The sequence below is a fragment of the Lissotriton helveticus genome, chromosome 2_2, assembly GCF_964261635.1.
Source record: "Lissotriton helveticus chromosome 2_2, aLisHel1.1, whole genome shotgun sequence".
Lineage (NCBI taxonomy): Eukaryota > Metazoa > Chordata > Amphibia > Caudata > Salamandridae > Lissotriton > Lissotriton helveticus.
The window spans coordinates 314296614-314311771 of record NC_136060.1 but is presented as its reverse complement, the minus strand read 5'-3'; positions in this window follow the sequence as shown (position 1 = coordinate 314311771).

Genomic DNA, 15158 nt, shown 5'->3' with positions numbered 1-15158 from the left:
AACACTTTACAGTTAAATGCATTTAATTTGCAAAATGTGGAAATTCGCTCTATCAATGCATTTTCAAATATTATTAGAAAAACAAAATGAGCACTTAAATTTAAATATTTCAGAAATTTAAAACTGTTCTTTAAATGTTATTATTAGGAAATGTGCATTATAACAAGTAGCTCTACTGACATTTGACTTTGTATACATAAAATTACATATCTTCTGGCAAAGGATGTCAGTTACACATAAGACTCAAAATAGTTTACATTAACAAGTCAGCCTTCACTAGTTTGATATGGCTGCTGCCCACTGCACTGAATCAATTTAGGATGAATATCAGTACTAATTTGAACCGGTGATTGCAGGTCGGGCCCACTGGTACTGTTTTTGGGGGACCGCAGTTTATTTTTCATTATCAGACTTTGACTCAGAACACAAAATATAAAGACAGAAGAGCGTGTGTTGTAAATTGCCCTTTCTGCAGGAACGCCCACAAACTTTTGACCCTCAGTTTTGTTTGCCTTGGGACTCTTGCCACTTTACCATAGCTAACCAGTGCTAAGGTACATGTGCTCTGTACTTCAAACATTGTTATAATAAATGGGTCAACCCACTAGTACTGGGACCTGGGTAATCAATGGTATATGAGAAGGGGTCCCAGTTGGAACAACATAAGATAAACAAATCAGCAAAATTAACCTCATAAACATAGACTTCAAAGAATGTTATTTAATATACATCCTTTTTTGTAAATTAATTACCATTTCTTTTCGCAATATTACAATTCAAAACATTTCATGATAAGCCCAGAAGAAAAGGGGGGTGGGGGGGAGGTGAAGAAAGGAAAATTGTGCAGCATAGGTTTAGTCGTAAAGGAATAATATAATATGTGGTCTCATTACTATTTGAACATATAGTACCACACTGGATATATATACATCATCATATATCAACTCATAGGTTGAGAAAATCTTATCCTGTTAGTGTCTGGCACAGTCCACAAGTGATCAGTTTGCCCACAGGTAAGAAAGAAAAACAGTATGTCGACGTTTCGACCCCAATTTCGCAGGCGACGTTATTGCCCTACAGCGGGGTCTTCCTCAGGACGGGTGGTGGTGGGGTGTGGGAGTACAAAAAAGGGCACCTACAAAAGGGAAAAACTAAATTAGGATTGATATATTCTTACAAGGATAGCTGAAGGCTAATTAAAGCCATGCCTAGTTACCTACACGAAGCACGGTGAATCTAGCGGCTCCGTCTGAAACTGATGTTGGGCCAAGGGCTCCTATTGCCAAGAGAGCGTAATCCTAAAAATAAATTAGGCATTTATAAGACAGTGGACCGTACTCGGCTATAATCCACGTCATATCATACTTAATATCAGCACACGTGTACAATTTAGTTAAACATCATACACTACCCAGCCGGGTTAAAAACATAAGTTACCAAATCAAACGGCGGAGGACCAACCAAACCAACCAACCACAGGGCTAGCCCCCACAATTCAAGTCAATTCTCACTCCACAAAAGTGCGTGAGTAACTAGTCTAAGGCTCACCTATTCAAGCAGCAGCGATCCTAGGTGCTGATTATGCATGGAAACGCTTCTGTTCGTGACAGAAAACTCATATCTGTAAATAACAAACAAGTGCAATTCAGAACATAATTAACATGTCGTCATTGCATTCTAACCCACCACTTCATCTGTTTACTCACCATATATGAGGGTGAAACAGACGGAATCAAAAACCATTAGCTGGCAGTGGCTTCTTACTTCCAAAACGCCAATCGGGAAAAAATGCCTTTAAAAAGACCTCCTAGATCCGTTTGTATATCTAGGAATTGGAATAGACAGGAGGCGTGTGTTACAAAACACATTTAACGATCGCCGTATTACTAGAGCGGGGCACGATTAAGGTATAACCCATGCTTACCCGAATCTCGAAGAAAGCGGGAAAGCTCCTCGCTGTGCATCCGTATCAATTAATTTAATGGCTTGCCGTGAGCCATGGAGCGGGATGCCTGGTATCTTTTGGACAAACCCTTTCAAAATTCACTCGGGTTTCTAAGAAAAATAAATAAACAACCAGCGGTGCGTGTTAGCGTCTGCACTCGCAACATCCACATAGTCAAAAAAGGAAACGGCTGTTAATATAATCGAGCTCACCCATTAGAAGATGCGTGCTGAAATCTCCGCATAACAGCAAACCATTTGCTCTAGTGACCTGACGCGAGGAAAGGAGCGGGATATATCAACTAGGCAGCAGCTAAATGTCACTGCTTGCATGTAGCCAATGGGCGCCCAGTGAAAATAGTAGACAGACTCGGCCCCTGGTGAAATTAAGCGCTAGAGTAACCTAGTGTCTCATTGAGCTAAATTAGAAATTACTTTCTTAGCGCGATAGGAGGACCTGCAGGTGCACAGACGTCTTTTTTATCAGTTGACTTGTTAAAGGCCAGATAAATGTTAATTAAATTCAATGGGGCACTCGTCAAGGCCAACCAAATAGATGCAATGGGAGGGGGTCTTTTTCATCATGTGTGAACTCCTCAATTGTATTACATTCCAAATATGTAAAAGTTGCAGAGATGTAGTAATAGAACATATATATATAAATGAAAGATAACACATATTGTCTCAATCAGATTGAATGGGCCCTCACATCATAATTGGTATTACAACCTTGCCAAATGAGTCATATTAAACAGAATAAAATAAACGATGTCAGTATTGCATGAAATCTATATTATAAACATGCCAATTGTGCAAAGTTATTCTCCTGTTCATTAAGACCATGCACTATAGTGTCCAACAAGTGCATCCACTTACTTTCTCTCACAGTGAAGATAGAAGATATACTACCTCCCCGGGGTCCCAAGGTCACCTTTTCAAGGACCACCCACTCAAGTTCATTCAATGTATGTCCAAACCTCCTGTAGTGGTCTACGAGTGGTGCACCCACTACCTCACATCTGATCCTGCTCTGATGTTGCATAATTCGGACCTTAATTTTCTGTTGTGTTTGACCCACATAGGCCAAGCCACACGGACATTTGATGCAGTAAATAACACAAGATGTATTGCAATTCGTAAAGGATTTCAGATCAACACATTGCTCTTTGTATTTAAACTGTTTAGTTTGTAAACACATTGGGCAGACTTTACAATGGCCACATCTGTAATGGCCAAGCACTGATGGCAAATTCCACATAGATTGTAAGGTGGGAGTATCAGGTGTCGTTAGGTAGGAACTAACCACCTGATCTTTTACATTCCTTGATTTCTTGAATGAGTGCATTGGTTTCTGTGGTTGACCAATCTCCTCAGACACCATTGGCCAATACTTGTTGACAATTTTCTTGACGCTGTTACTTTGCGTATTATATGTGGTCACACAGATCATCCGCTCATTGGTGTTGTCGCTTCTGGTGTGAGGCGTGAGTAGTTCCTCTCTGGGACTGTACCAAGCTCGTTTTTGTGCTCTCTTCACAAGTCTCCTCGGATATCCTCTTTCCAACAATTTTGCAGTAAGGGCCTCGGACTGCACGAAATAGTCATCTTTTTTGGAACAGTTCCGTCTTATCCTAAAAAACTGACCAACTGGCAGGTTGTCCCTCAGGCCTCTTGGATGATGGCTATTATATAATAAGAGCGAATTCCGTTCAGTGGGTTTCCGATACAGTGTTGTGGATAGTAACCCTTCTTCATGGAAGATAGTAATATCAAGGAAGTCGACTTTTTCTTGATGCGACTGCATGGTAAATTGAATATCCGTACTCTGTTCATTCAACCAGAGATGGAACAAATTCAAGGTTTCTTCAGAGCCAGTCCAAATCATCAAGACGTCGTCTATGTATCGACGCCACATCTGTAATTGTGTCTGGTATGGGTTAGTTTGATTCAGGATAAATTTCCGCTCAAAATCTGCCATATATATAATGGCCAGATCCGGCGCAAATGCTGTCCCCATAGCCACTCCCTTGGATTGTACATAGAATTTGCCCTGGAACATGAAGAAATTCTTTCTCATTGCGATGGTGAGCAATTGGATAATAAATTCAGTAGGTACCACCATCGGTGCAGTACGTTCATCAAGTGCTACACGTATGACCTCAAGTGCGTCTAGTTGTGGAATGCTCGTGTAGAGCGAAACTATATCGCATGTCACCAACCTCTGTTTACCTTTGTCAAAGGCAAGGCCATCCACAAGATTTATGATCTGCATAGTATCCCTCAGGTATGTGGGTGTACCTTCTGCAATAGGTTTTAGGAAAAAATCAATATATTTACTCAAGGGTTCCAAAATTGATCCACACCCGGACACGATAGGGCGGCCTGGGGGTTCTAGCATACACTTGTGAATTTTGGGGAGGGTGTAAATCGTTGGTATTCTTGGGTCTTTTTGGTTGAGATAATTAAACTCAAGCTCACTCAGGAAACCTTGATCCTTACCCTCTGTTGTTACTGCCAGTATCTCCAAAGCTAGATCTTTAGTGGGATCACATCTTAGTGGCTGGTAGCTCACTCCGTCGCCCAATTGTCGAAGGATTTCGTTCTTATATTTCCCTACATCTTGAATGACAATTGCTCCCCCTTTATCCGCTGATTTAATTACGATATTGTTATTGTCTTTCAGAGTGGTTAGAGCTCTCCTCTCACTTTGATTGATATTGAACTTGGTATACTTATGTGTGGATAATGTTTTTTCAACCTCTTTTAGCACCATATCTTCGTAGGCTAAGATTTGATTCGTCATCGCACTCCTAGGTGGTACAAATGTTGATGGTATTCTCAGGCCTGTAACCGATGGACTGTTGTAGGCTGTACTGTTTCGGAAGAAGTAACGCAGTCGTACTTTTCTGAAAAATTTCATCAGTTCTGTTTTTATTGCAAAAATGTTAGGGAGAGATGTCGGTACAAAAGACAGACCCTTCTCCAGGATCCTGCATTCGTTCTCATTGAGTTCATAGGATGATAGGTTTACAACCGGGCTGGGTTCTGTATTCACCACCGGTATACCTTGCGGCGGGTCGAGATTTCGCCGTGGCTCTCCTGTGGAAAGTGCACCTGCTTCTGGGTCTGCCCACGGCCCTTGTCCCAGTTGGTGTTCTGGCCCCTCGTAAAACCTCTCTGCCAGTTCCCTCTGCCACGTGGCGGCCGCCATTGGCCCCCTCCTAAAAAAGGCTGGGGTTGATTGAATAGTTCCTGCGGCTGGTTCCACTGGTCTTGGTAGTTATACCCTGACGTAGTTGCTACCTGACCACTGTCACTGTCCCCACTGTAGGAAGAATCCGAGAAAGTGGTGTAGTTCCTCCGGCCACGGGACGCTCCCCTACCCCTTCCTGAAAAACGACCTTGGGAGTCTTGTTTGTAATAATCCTCGTTCAGGTATGGGTATGTGTTCTTCTTCTCATAGAACTTGATATCTTTAGCCAACTTTTCAAGTTTCCTCTGTTGTGTATTCGTTTCAAAATCCTTCAAAGTTTTTGCTGCTTTTTCCAAAGCCTCTTTTGCATTAATCAGAGTTGCATCACCTGCAATCTCAGACTTCAAATCTGCAATTTCACGGGTTAGTGTTTGCACTTGGTGAGCAGCCGTCTCCACCCCCAGCACCATCCAGTGCCGAGAGCAATTGTTAGCTACAAAACTAAAGCCTTCCTTAAATTTTGGCACGTCCACGAAAATAGCAGGCTCGTTCTTAACCTGCAGACCAATTGGGATGATGTTAGACTCTAGATATTTGGTCAACAAGTGGCCGTGCAAGCGTGTTCTGACTAGTTTCTTTTCAAGCCTCTCTAGGCGTGCTAGTTTGTCATTCAACGTATAGTCCACGTTGGGTGTATCTGAAGACAAGAATTGATTAGACCTGTCCTTAATCAGCTGGTTGATATAGTCCTCCGTGTATGACAAAGTCTCGCTCTCTATCATTATGTGGAAAATAGTGACAGTATATTTACAGTAATAATTCAAAACAAAAAGGACCTCGCAGGCGTGCACCTGCACAGATAATGTTATAATAAATGGGTCAACCCACTAGTACTGGGACCTGGGTAATCAATGGTATATGAGAAGGGGTCCCAGTTGGAACAACATAAGATAAACAAATCAGCAAAATTAACCTCATAAACATAGACTTCAAAGAATGTTATTTAATATACATCCTTTTTTGTAAATTAATTACCATTTCTTTTCGCAATATTACAATTCAAAACATTTCATGATAAGCCCAGAAGAAAAGGGGGGTGGGGGGAGGTGAAGAAAGGAAAATTGTGCAGCATAGGTTTAGTCGTAAAGGAATAACATAATATGTGGTCTCATTACTATTTGAACATATAGTACCACACTGGATATATATACATCATCATATATCAACTCATAGGTTGAGAAAATCTTATCCTGTTAGTGTCTGGCACAGTCCACAAGTGATCAGTTTGCCCACAGGTAAGAAAGAAAAACAGTATGTCGACGTTTCGACCCCAATTTCGCAGGCGACGTTATTGCCCTACAGCGGGGTCTTCCTCAGGACGGACTTGAATTGTGGGGGCTAGCCCTGTGGTTGGTTGGTTTGGTTGGTCCTCCGCCGTTTGATTTGGTAACTTATGTTTTTAACCCGGCTGGGTAGTGTATGATGTTTAACTAAATTGTACACGTGTGCTGATATTAAGTATGATATGACGTGGATTATAGCCGAGTACGGTCCACTGTATTATAAATGCCTAATTTATTTTTAGGATTACGCTCTCTTGGCAATAGGAGCCCTTGGCCCAACATCAGTTTCAGACGGAGCCGCTAGATTCACCGTGCTTCGTGTAGGTAACTAGGCATGGCTTTAATTAGCCTTCAGCTATCCTTGTAAGAATATATCAATCCTAATTTAGTTTTTCCCTTTTGTAGGTGCCCTTTTTTGTACTCCCACACCCCACCACCACCCGTCCTGAGGAAGACCCCGCTGTAGGGCAATAACGTCGCCTGCGAAATTGGGGTCGAAACGTCGACATACTGTTTTTCTTTCTTACCTGTGGGCAAACTGATCACTTGTGGACTGTGCCAGACACTAACAGGATAAGATTTTCTCAACCTATGAGTTGATATATGATGATGTATATATATCCAGTGTGGTACTATATGTTCAAATAGTAATGAGACCACATATTATGTTATTCCTTTACGACTAAACCTATGCTGCACAATTTTCCTTTCTTCATCTCCCCCCCACCCCCCTTTTCTTCTGGGCTTATCATGAAATGTTTTGAATTGTAATATTGCGAAAAGAAATGGTAATTAATTTACAAAAAAGGATGTATATTAAATAACATTCTTGGAAGTCTATGTTTATGAGGTAAATTTTGCTGATTTGTTTATCTTATGTTGTTCCAACTGGGACCCCTTCTCATATACCACTGTACTTCAAACATGGCATCATTGGCTTATCCACAATTCGCATATTTAATTTACGTATTAGTCCCTAGTAAACTGCACTACTGTCACTAGGACCTGTAGATTAAGGGGTCGATTCCTATCTGGGTCGGAAATCACTCCGACCAAGCCGGATCCGGGGTGTTTTCCGACTGATCCGGGCTCCTGCAGTCCAACCGAGCGAGTACGATGCAGCCGTATGCTGTCGGACTCATTTCGGTTGGACTCCCATTGAAGTCAATGAGAGCCGGTCGTACAACGCGTCCATGTGCTCCCATTGACTGAATTGGTACAGTCCGGAAAAGTGTGCCCTCTACAGTGGGTACGCGTTGGTGCCATCTGCACCGTACTTGCCTGTGTTGGGGAGACCCATGGGTCTCCCCCTGTGTCCGAGCCGTAAGGCTGCGTGTAACCGGGGGTCCGATGTGGACCCCCAAAGTCCAGCTCCGGGAGCTATTGTGAGCCGAAAGCTCTGACTCGATCCGGCTGTCCGAATCGCGCATCGTACTGGCTCGGTTGGAATTCGCCTCCATTGCGTGCAGGGTTAGCTTACGGCAGAGACGTACGGAGCGGTTTGGACCCAGCAACGATTTGGCCGGAGATTTTGCGCTTGTTCGCATTGTACTTCGTCGTCCGGACCCGTGTACGAACCGGACGGAAATTCAGCCTCCGAATCCGACCCGCTAATCCTGAACCCGATTCGGAGCCATTCCGACCGAGATCGGAATCAGCCCTTTAATGTTACTAGTGGGCAACATGCAGCACTGATTGTGCCACCTACTCAAGTAGCCCTTTAAATATGTCTCAGGCCTACAATTGCAAAGCCTGTGTGTGCAGTTGTAAACTGCCATGGGGACCTGGCAAGTTAATCCACTTGCCAGGCCCAAATCTTACTTTTTCCCTTTTTTAAACGTATACGTCACCCCAGGGTAGGCCCTGGAAAGCCCCAAGGGCAGGGTGCAGTGTATTTAAATAGTTGGACATGTACTTCTAAGTTCTACATGTCCTGGTAGTGGAAAATGATTATATTAATTTTTCACTATTGTAAGGCCTATCTCTCCCGTAGGTGAATATTGGGTTTACCGTATTAAATTTTCTAAGTGTAATTTCAAATGATAAAAGATCAATATTTTAAGTCTGGTGTCTCTAGACTCACAATCTAAAATCACAACTTATGGTAAATTCGGGTTTTAAGTTGTAAGTCTGAAAATTTCACTTTTAGAAAGTTGCCATTTTCTTGCCTTAACCATTTAGTGCCTCTGCCTGTCTCTGAATACACGTCTGGGGTAGATGACTGCTGAGCTTTGTGCATTCCCTCTAGACAGTCACGCACAAAGGGAACTTAGGTGTGCCTGATGTGCCATTCACATCCTGATGATCCATTAACATCCTGATGGGTCATCTTTGGCAAGATGGCGGGAAGAGTTGACACTTGCACCTGAAGAGGGCTGCGCCTGTCCCAACACAAAGAGCTACATCCCCCAGTAATGAGTCTGGAGCCATGGCAGGAAGGGCAGGGACTTTACACACTTCAAAGGCCTCTCTTTGTAGTTCCCCCCACTCCCAAGACACATATGGGTATAAATACTGGACCCCTGACACCACCAACTTGGTACACTTCTGGATCTGAGGACATTCTGCCAGGAAGAAGCACTGCTCTGCGGCCAGGAGACATGCCACTCTGCTGGCCAGCTTTGCTGTGTTGGCCTGCTTGCCTATGGGTGAGAAGGACTCGACCTCTATCTCTACTTCCTTGAATAACTTAAGTGACTCCAAGGGCTAGCTGGCTTGACTCCTGTTTTGAAGTCTCAGGGCCATTAAAGGCTTGCTTCAACTCTGTTTCAGATGCTGGACTCTGCAAACTGTGAGTCCTGCCCTGTCAAGAGGTGCCACTTCAGTCTTAGGCATTCAAAGTGAATTCTGCAGCAGTTTTCCACAAAATTAGACTTAGTGGCTACTTTGCACCAATCAGAACCAACGCAGAGCCATTTGAGGACATCACTGCATGGCTTGACAACGACGCAGGACGTGAATGTGAGAGTCAACGATGCAACAGAGCCTGCATCATAGGAGGTTCAACGATGACATGGGATCCGACTGCAAGGTTTGACAATGAAACAGTGCCTGCATCGTAAGGGGTTCAAAGACAACATGTGACCTGTCTGCATGGATCAGAACAGATGCATCAAGTCTTAAAGGTACTTTTTCAGCTGGACCTGCGAAGGTCCAGTAGCCGGCCTGACCTCCATCATGATCAACCTGGAATTTGGATCTACCCCGTTACAGCATGACCTCAAGAAGCCCCTAAGTCTTATTTGCTTTGAAGCCCTATATTGTAGTGTATTCTTTAAGTATTCATATTTTAGTTTTACTTATTGGATTTTTGTCATTTTGCTCGTTTGACTCATACAAATATTCTTTATTTTCCTAATCTGATGTGGAGTCTTTTTGTGGTGTTTACAGTGTGTTACTGTAATTATAGTGTTGCAGAAATATTTTACACATTGCCTCTTAAGTTATGCTTGATGCTCTGTGCTAAGCTCCCAAAGTGGTGATAGCAGGTTAATTTAGGTCACGTATGTGATTTACCGTGACTAGGATTGTGGTCTCTACTTGGACGAGGTACAGACCCAAATTCTAGCAGTGTGAAAGAAGAAAGCAGAGAAATTAGGAAAAACAACAACAAAGCGAGAAAGCAGAGATGGCAAAAAAATTGCAAAGTTGAGAAAATAGGCAGAGAATGCATGGTGGTGACCGAAAAAGGCATTAAGTGGAATAAACACCATACAGCCTTAGTATTAGGCTTCAGAGGAAACATTTGGTCAGAGCACTTGTTTACATGTTCAGCACTGATTATACTTTCAATAATCTAACGTTTTATTTGAAATACTGTGTAAGTTTCAGAGTTGTTTTGATATGATCTTTCGAGTACTGCTCTGTCATTATTTAATTTCCCAAAAAGTATGCCGGTAATTTGGGTTCAATTGGCCTAAAATTAGGTGCATTTCTTTCAATTTCACATTTGGATGATGATGATTAGCTATTAAATTTTCTTAAAATCACATCCAGTGATGATACTTCTACAGAGTAAATTTTAGGCGAGCTCATGTATTATAAATTATAATTTATAATGACAGTGTGAAATGCACTCAGACCTGCCTGTTCTGTGACATAGTTCTTCGCCTGAAGAGGGAGCAACATGACTATTGGGTGAGGCAGAATAAATAAAGTGCAGGCATGATTTAGGAAGCATCTTGAGATATGAACACCTTGGTGGGGGCAACCACAGTCGCCCTGGAGCTGTCTGTATATATGTTCTGTCACTACTAATATGTGGGGAACAAATCCAGTAAGAAGTGCTTCAGTACTGCTGGACCTTCATGTATCCAACAACGGTGGCAGCAGGTGGGCCCTTTAAGAGGCATTCAATCACACATCCTGCACTGGGCATAAGTTTTCTGATGCAAATTCTGATACTAATGTCTCATTGCTGTACGTTTTGTGCCAGTTTCCACACATGTAACAGGAAGATTGTACCTTTGTTAATATGCAAATTGACTCCTGAACTGCCCCAACTCATGCTCACCTCGATCTACTGCAATCACCAGATTACAAATCCAGCAGAGCTGGTGTTCAGATTATATGACCACAAATGTGCAAGTTCTTCATTTGTGGCATGATTGGTGAGGGATTGCAGAGCATCTACGAAAGGTTTAAAGAAACCTGAATCCCTGAAAACCCCATTGGTGGATGTCAATTGCTACATATCAACACTAGTGATGAGCATATTGCTGACACTGCAGTAGACCAAATGCTTTGTCCTGTTGCTGCAGTTCTAATACTATTCTCATGACCCAGTTTAATGTCTGATATGCCACACTCCTTTTCTTACCAACTCAGTGGTAAAAGGTATACCACTGTGCTAGACTAGAGCAGAAACTAATAGAAGTGGACCTTCGGTGCCCTGTCAACCAGTTGTTGTTTACTGATGCAATGGAAATTGATGTTCGAATGACAAGACAGATAACATTGATGTAGACATTAATCTAGTTTTGAGAAATTGCTAAACATAGTGTGAGGTCAGCCCTGTAAGGGAACAGAGATCCCAAACATGCATTTGCTGTACCAATTCCCATTATGTGCATCATGCCACTGAATGTAAAGTGCCATCCTTTTTCCTCTCACTCACTGCTCAGGACCACCGAGTCTGCAGAGAAACTTCAATAACTTCCCAGCGAGGGCTTTAATAGTACAAGTCTTTATTATTTAGGTAGTGGATGGGTAAAATGCTATGCTTCTCTGCTAGATGCTGGTGGTAATCACACATTACAAAATATTTGCTATTTTGTCCGCAACATTCTAAAAAATGAAGTTCTTCTATTTGCCTAGTTAATTGCAAATTACTAAGATTTTTTGCTATTTACCAAAAGGCCAGTTAAGTAGTGAACTCTCTGTTATTTTCACAGCTTTAAGCTAAATAGTATGTAATATATTCTAGTTAGCCCTAAACTCTGTAAATATAACATGTGGTGCTATTTACCAGGAGAGTTAGACTTGAAGTACACTATTGCTGTTATTGGGCCAGCACCGGAATGACCTTTCTTTTCTATTTTGATGGCTGCCATCGAAATAGTACCCAATTTCTGCTTTTTGGTCAGAGGCCGGATGAACAGGGAATTTTGTTTGCTATTTGCATGACTACTGACCATATTGTACATAATCGCTTCTGTTCAGTGGTTGGATAAATATAGAACGTCCTTATTTCTTGGAGTTTAACATAGCGTGAACTCGACACAAAGGTAACAGAGTGCTTTACATGGTTACCAGTGACATTACAGATGGACACATTCATTTTTGGTAGGCCCGTGGAGATTAAGTGATTTGCCCAGAATCACAGGATGTTAAGCATCTCTGCTGAGACTTGATCCCAGTTCCTCAGCTTCTCAGTCGACTGCTCTAACCGTTAAGCCACATCCTCTCCCCTCCACATTTTGATTCGCAGTGACACTGATCCTAGAGCACATAATCTGTGCTATCTAGCCAGCGGCCTGGTAGGTAGTGACATTTCTATCAGCATGCTCAATGCCCAATTTCTGCAAGGTAGCCAAAGGCCAGAAAAATAGCAACGTTTATTTGTTATTTGAACAGCTGCATGGCAATTAATACATCATTTCTGCTATTTAGATAGCAGCTGAATAAACAGTGAGGTTTATTTCCTGTGTCTATAGTTACTGATCAAATAAGACATGATATCTGCTATTTAACTAGCCACTGGCCGAACAGCACAAAGTCTTTGCTTTTTAACTAAGTGCATCTGCATCAAAGCAAGTCCCCCAAAAGAACTTTTCAGCATTGTCAGAGAATTAGTGAGCCCGTCTGCCACTGAGACTCCGTGCCCCTCCTCCCAAGCCCTCTGCAACTGCCTGGCCAAAAACTGCCACAGCAAGATAGCAGAAATCTACAGCAACTTTGACCCACAGCCAGGTGACCTCGGCCTCCTCCTAAGACACACTGACAACTCCCACATCCACCTCTCTGATTGGATACCACTCACTATGCAAATCACCACAGCAATTATGACCTCCATTCACTCCAGAGCACCAACAAACCACTGCCCCTGCCACGCCTTTATCCTGGGACATAAGGAAATCAGCAGCGTACTCACCAACATCCTCAACACATCCATCACCACAGCCACTTTCCCTGAGGCCTGGAAACATGCAGTGGTTAAACCCCTCCTAAAGAAACCTACCACCAACCCAGCGAACTGAAGAACTACTGCCCCATCTTGCTGCTCCCCTTCCCTACCAAGGTACTGGAGAAAGTCATCAATCACCAGCTAACAGATCACCTGGAAGAAAACAATCTTCTTGATGCCTCCAGTCCGGCTTCCACCCCAACCACAGGACCGAGACCACCTTTATAGCTGTGACCATTGACATCAGATCCATCATCAACTGTAGCGAAACAGCAGCCCTGACCCTCCTCGACTTTTCAGCAGCCTTTGACTCTGACTCCTACCATACCCTCATCACCAAACTCTACCACATAGGCATCTGAGGAAACGCCCTCTAATGGATCACCTCCTTCCTCACAGGATACACACAGACAATCCAGCTACTGCCCTACACCTCCAAACCCAAGACTATCATCTGCAGAGTCCCCCAAGGATCCTCCATTAGCCCCACTCTCTTCAACGTCTGTATGACCCCATTGGGTGACATCATCCACACCCATGGAATCAACATCCGGTCATATGTTGACGACACCCAACTCATCCTCTCTCTCCACGACTGGAGTCAACTTCCAGAACACCATGACCAGAGTCGCCAACTGGGTGAGATCCAACTGCCTGAAACTGAACACAGACATGACAAAAGTGCTCATCTTCATCTCCCCTGGGATGAAACTTGGTGGCGCAATCACTTGGCCCTCTCCCACCCCCACCAACCACGCCTGCAACCTCCCCATCATCCTGGACAGCGATCTCTCCAGTTAGCATCAGGTCAAAGCTGTGGCCTCCTTCTGCTTCCACACCCTTCGGATGCTTCAGAAGATTGTCAGGTGGATCCCCATCAGCGCCAGGAAAACAGTGAACCAAGCCCTCGTCATCAACCGACTAGACTATGGAAATACACTCTATGCTGGAACCACCGCCCATCTCCTCAGACAACTATAACCCGTACAGCATACCGATCCAAACTCATCCTTATCCTGTCCAAACAGACCAGCATCACCCCCCACCTCAGAAACCTCCACTAGCTCCCCGTCCAGAAGAGATGCCAGTTCTAGCTGCTAACCTTTGCCTACAAGGCCCTTCACAATGCCGGACCCTCCTACCTCAACCACCTCTTAACCTTCCACCAACCAACTTCGATCCACCTACCTTGCCCTTGCACACGTCTTCCGCAACAAACAGAGCTGTAGTGGAGGTAGATCCTTCTCCTACCTAGCCACCAAGTTCTGGAACGACCTCCCACCTCACCTCCAAACTCCCCTTCACTCGCCGTAAGGAACTCAAGACCTGGCTTTTCAAATAAAGACTCCCCTTACCTCAGCACCTAGATACCCCCCAGGGTGAGAAGTCGCACAATCTAAACACTGATTGATTGATTGAATGTACTGACAGTCAGGGACATAATAGATAAAACCCATTGTTTACCCGTTGGATGCCAAAATAGCCACCCTTCCTCTCCCCAGCGCCTTGAGACCCTCACAAGTGAGTAGTGTGCTTACAATTTCCCTGATTGGTTGATTAATTAGTGTTTGCACATTACAGCCATGCCAATTCTTGTTCAAAAAGTAACCTATACTTTCCTAAACATAAATGTTCAATAATAAATGCATGTTCTTTACACGTCTCTCCTCATAACCTATATATATCTTCTGCTCAATTGAGGAAGGTGAAGGTCTGGAAAACAATAGTATATGTTAAACGTTATTTCTTCTTTGTACCATTCTAGAGAAAACATGAACACTTTACCATATTGTGAAGGCTTATTTTTTTAACCGTCCTTAACAACATGTTAGTAGTCTCCAACAATCTTCAGCTTAGCTGCCTTTACACATTTTTAAACTGTGTTTTAATGAAGCGCACTAGTAAAAATTCCCCCGAGAAAGCTTGCATTCGCCTGATCTTTCCCCTGATAAATTATTAAGACAATTTGAGACATTTGTAGAACTAGCCAGAACTGACCCTTGTCTCTGCAATCAAATTGGACGTTTTAGATCCCAAAAGGCTTCTTATTCAA